Source organism: Schistocerca nitens, chromosome 7, assembly GCF_023898315.1.
Source record: "Schistocerca nitens isolate TAMUIC-IGC-003100 chromosome 7, iqSchNite1.1, whole genome shotgun sequence".
NCBI classification, from domain to species: domain Eukaryota; kingdom Metazoa; phylum Arthropoda; class Insecta; order Orthoptera; family Acrididae; genus Schistocerca; species Schistocerca nitens.
The window spans coordinates 305,735,965-305,741,545 of NC_064620.1; positions in this window are offsets into that span (position 1 = coordinate 305,735,965).

A 5,581-nucleotide genomic window follows, 5' to 3' on the forward strand; every position below is an offset into this window, starting at 1 on the left:
TCTTCAGTATCCTGATCCGCATCGTCGTCAGGTAAGAGGGTTTGGAGCAGTGATTTTATGGTCTCTTCCCATGTCATGGTAAGAGTCTGGTTCCCAGTTTTAATGTTGCTAATTACATTCTCTGTGCCATATTTTGGCTGGAGTACCCTTCTCATTATGGCCCATGGATCGTTTTTGTCACAGTCAGAGACCCACTTCTTCCATGTCTCTTCTTTTGCCTTGGCTATTTCCTTGTTGAACTTGTTTTTAATTTTGTTGTAGTTTCTCTTTGCAGCTACCAGAGCAGTTTCATTTCCAATTTTGCGTGAGTGTTGTAGTAATCGCCTTGCAGATATGGTATCCCGCCGCAGGTTTGCTAGTTTTGTGTTCCACCATGGTACTGGATTTTCCACCTGTCTCTTCCTTCTCATTGATTTTTTACAGCTCTCATAGACTGCCACCTGCAGTCTGTTTACCTTTTCGTTGACCCCCTCCTGTGGATTTTGTAGCCAGTTCTCTGTGGCACTAACGAGCTGTCTATCAAAAATGGTCCACTTTGCACAGCTTGTATTGTAATTTGGGAGTTCTTCTTGTGCCCTCGTTCTTTGGGGTACTCTGGCCTCATAAGTGATTGCCCTGTGGTCACTTGATGTCCATTCCTCATGGACCATCCATCTACACAGCAGTTTGGCAGCTAAGGGTGTACATATAGTAACATCGATGTTACTCTCCCCATTTGGCCCACTGAAAGTAGTTAGCTGTGATCTCTCATTTATAACCAGAAGACCATGTTGAGAGATAAAGTCCTCCAACTTTCTGCCTGCCTCGTCTGTTGTTTGGCTGTGCCAGACTGGTGAGTTGGCATTTGTATCAGCTCCTATGACTATTGCTTTCCCACTCAGTTTGTCCAGGATGACCTCCAATTCTTGGAGGAACTGATCTACAGGTGAACCATATTGGCAGTAAAGGCTAACTACGTAAATCTCGCCAAAGTTCCCACTTACACTAGCAACAGCCATGTGCTTGTTGCAGAAATTTGTGAGCTGCATTGCTGTTAGTGTCTGCGACCTAGCTGCTATAGCTGCCTTTGTCGCTCCATCTTTGGCGCTATACATGAGCTGATAATTTGGGGGATAGCCCACTACTTTGTTGTTTATACAGTAGGGTTCCTGTATCAACAGCACGTCCACATTCTCCTCATTTATCCTCTGTGCCAGTTGATCAGGGACTACTTTTGCCCTTTGCCCATTTATTTGGAGAATCCTTATGACATTGTTCTGTGTGCCAGTCCCTTGTCTTCTTCCAGTGTGCAGAACTGCATCGTCCCTACTGGCCATAATCTGTTCTGTAGGTTATTATAGCCTTGACTCTGTTATATTCTGGGCAGGATTTCTCTGTTACGGCATGGTTGTGTGGCTTCTTAGCACGCTTGCAGTTTGCACAGTGTGCTGGCTGATCTTTCATTGGGCAGTCCTTGTAGGTGTGTCCAGATCCCGCGCAGTGACCACAGGTGTTTTCTGCACTCGTGCACTTGGCAGCTGTGTGTCCGTGTCCCTGGCATTTAAAGCACCTGTTTATGTTGTTGTAGTTTTTCACTTTGTGTGAGGTACAGTTTATGTACACACGGCCTTGCTGTGTTAGCTTATTCCAGAGCTCTGGTGTTGTCTCCAAAACCAAGTTAACGTCTTCCCGTTCCTTTGGGCCAGTCTTGAACAGCACTTTGGTGCCATCCATAACTTCTTCCAGAGATGTGTTGAGCCTGGAGAGGTTTCTTTCAAACAGCTCAGTCTTCAGCTCCTCTTCTGTTGTCTGTCTTGGGACATCGAAAATGATTACCTTCGGATTTCTTTTTTTTGGATCTGATACAGCAATTCCGGACTGAGCTATGTCTCCACACTTCCTTTTTTTTTCTGCATCCTGATCATTTGGGACCTCAAGAACAATGCCTTTGTCTTTTACTGCCTTACATTTTGAGATCCTTACATCTTTTAGTGAAGTGGTGATTAGCGTCCTTACTGTTTCTTGAAGTTCCTTGTCCGTTTTCTGAGCTCCCTCTGCTGGCTTGATCATGAGAACTTTTGGTTGCTGGGTTTTCCTGGGCTCGTTTTTTGGTATGGATGGTTGTGCCGCTGCCTTGCTGGCATAGCTCTCGACTTGTACAGGAGATGTATTTAGAGTAGCCTTGACACACCTCAGCTCTGTTGTAAGCTCTAGAATATCCATTTCATATTTCTTCAGTATCTGCTCGTATACTGACAGTTTCCCTAGAATGAATTTCTTCTGGGCGTTGTTTATCTTGTTGTTCTCGTTAAACAGAAACGCCTCCATCTCTTCTCTTATGATTGTCATTGTTTGAAGGTCAGTACATGTCTTAGTTCCTTCCTTGTCACTTGGATTCGTGGAATTTCGGCCCACTTCCTTACCTATATCTACATTTTCTTTACTGGGACCCATTCTGGGGTGGCTTTTCAGAGCTCTTCTCTTCCTTAGGGGGGAAGTTTGCTCTAGGTGCCAGCCACTATCCTCTTCCACCTTCACACATTTACATGATATTTCTTATGTAACTATAGATCCTAACCTAAGGGGGAAAAAAAAAAGTAGAGGTACTAACCTAATTATAACATGGGCCCTATGTATCCTACGATGCTAATCTCCAGGGCGTCTATTCCCTATCGTCGACGTTCATGCAGAGCTGACAGCTACACAGTACATACGACTTAACTTCTCTGAAAATATTTCCTAACCTAGCACGGACTAAACAAAAAGACACACATATTGCGAGAGGGAGAAATACAAACTACAGACAAAATGTTCATAAAACCTAACATATATGATAACAACAATGGTGGCACACGATTTATCTTTTCAGTTCCATTTCCTAACCTAACACACTGTGTTCTCTGAAAGTATTTCCTAACCTAGCACGGACTAAACAATAAGACACACATTTTGGGAGAGGGAGAAATACAAACTACAGACAAAATGTTCATAAAACCTAACATATATGATACCAACAATGGTGGCAAAACGATTTATCTTTTCAGTTCAAATTCCTAACCTAACACATATTTACACAGTTTCATGGTATTAAACAACTGCTCTGCCTGATCAATTTCCTTCCATCGACGTTCATGCAAGAGAGCTGTCACTGCACTCGATTTTCCTTTTCAGTTTGCTATCCTAACCTAACACATAATTACACAGTTTCACAATTACAGATACATATTGCACGCGATCTTTCTCATGTTGATAGTGTTTTAACCTAACAGACAACAGAAGATGTAGGGACAGGTTATAATTGAGAAGTTATACCACCTACAGAAAATGTGACGTCAACAGAAAGGCTGGTATCACTGGTGGCTGGCGAGCGAGAGGGTCAATTCTGCAATGCTATCCCTACTCACGGAAGATACGGGAAACGTGGAGGAACAGAGAACACATCACTAACTACAGCCTTCGAATTTCGGCGATGTGACTTCCGTTTAAGAAAGAAGAAAGACGATAGCTGCTATACTATGGTCGGAGGACAGGGCATTTTACACTCCATCTCCCAGGGGATGAACCATATAGCACTCGCCTTGCCTTGCGTTTCCCCTAGAGACTGTCGCTAAGTTGATACTAACAGATTTCTTCGCACCGCGTGTCGCGCGCTACAGCTCGCCCGCGCGTAGACCGTAAGTTGATACTGTTCCACTGCTGTATTTTGACAGAAGGACCACTATTTATTTCCCTCGACAGATAGAGGATGAAAAGGCGTACGGGAACACGTGATTGATAGTTTCCTACAGGCAGGATTTGGCCGAGGAAATCTGCAGTTCCCGTCAGCATGCGGTCGTTTCGGAATCTTTGCGTGCACTGCCGGTATCTATTGAACTCACAGGGAAAAACGTGCTTCCGTCTACATCACTGGATAACACGATACATGGAGAACACTATCACATTCGTACAACCTGCTACTGACAGCCGTCACGTGGATGCAAGCGGATTACTACAGAAACGCGGTGTGCGCGTGGTCCGATACGTGGCCGCTTCGATGTCGTCACTTACAATGCCTATAACTCCTAAACACACAAAAGAATGTACACTTCTCTGTTCATATCTGGATAGAGAAACACATGGGGAACATCAGTGCATGCGTTCCAAAGAGCTATCAGCTAACGTCAGGCGGATGCAAACGGATTACTGCATAGTCGCGGAAAAACGACGACGCGTGTGCGCGCCCATAGGAAAAATCAATTTAATAGCTCTATTCTTAAAGGTACACAGCAATATCTCTACGTCATCTGATAGAGAATAGGAACATCTATCAAACGGTGGTCTTGAACTTTTCCCAAAACCCCATCTTTGGATGATTATCGGCTACTTCCGGTCGCCACGTTGTTACCACGCGTTCTTCGGTTTGATTGTCTGTATCTTTTAAACTATGAATGGAAGACCCACTTATTTACACACTGTCCGCTAGAGAAAGGCCTGGAGAATACAGCCATGTACTTGAAAGCTAGATAACGACTGAAGCTACGCGGATGGAAACGGATTTCTAAACGCACGCGGTGCACGCGGAGATGCGCGCGAGACAAAGGGCAACACACGACCACCAAAATAGCACTTTCTAGGCACAGTGGGCCGCTTTACTGCACATTTACAGATGAAATATAATTACAGCACCTCTCCAGTAACACTGAAGTGGCAAGAATTCACGAGTTTGTGGTAAGTCATGGCTTTACGAAAACATCGGTTTTTTGAAAAGCTTTGACACAAATACCTTTTCGAAGAACCAGGTGATACGTCAGCGACGTCCCACGATGTAGTCTGCGTCGGTGAAGCACTTCACAAACACCACAACTTCCGTAACTAAGGAGACACAGCGCTAAATATCCAATTTCGAATACGTCATCATAACTCAGAAACGGTTCGAGCGAAGGCAAAGATTTTCCTACGCCGGTTGTAATGTCACAACGCGAAACACTGTGCCAAATTTCACAATAATCGCACTCGATTTACCCACCCAAAATGCCGAAAGAACGGGAGCGCTCTCGACGCTCGACCGCGCGCGACGAGAGGGACAGCGGGAATTTCGCATCTTGGATAAAACTCTTCATGAAACGGACGATATAGGGGTGGATTGCAACTTACGACTGCGAGAAGAGTCCGCCGTTCATCCGCTGGAGTTGCGAGTTGGGCTGTTGGGGTGGAGCACGTACGGGTGCGGGTGGAGTGATTGTCGGTCGACCACTTTGTGCGGCGCAGGCACTGGCGTTGGGGCTCCTGGGGTGGTCAGAGGATGCAGTCTTGGCGCGTGGGGTCGAAAAATGTGTACTGTCGGCCCAGCGATGTCGTAGTCAGCTTGTGTCTCATAGGTGGCGGTATCGTCGTTCCAGGGGTCATGTTGTGGGAGATCGACAGATGGCGTTAATTTTTGTGGTGCGCTCGACATGGTGGATGTAGTGTTGTCAGATGCGCGTAGATGGAGGTATTGCATGTGGTTTCGTCGTATTTGCATAGATGGCGGTGCTGTGTTTTGGCAGTATGGTTGGCGTAGTTTCCTTGAATTCCTGTAGATGGAGGTGTGGTTTATGGGCTGGATGTCAATGTAGTGTACTCA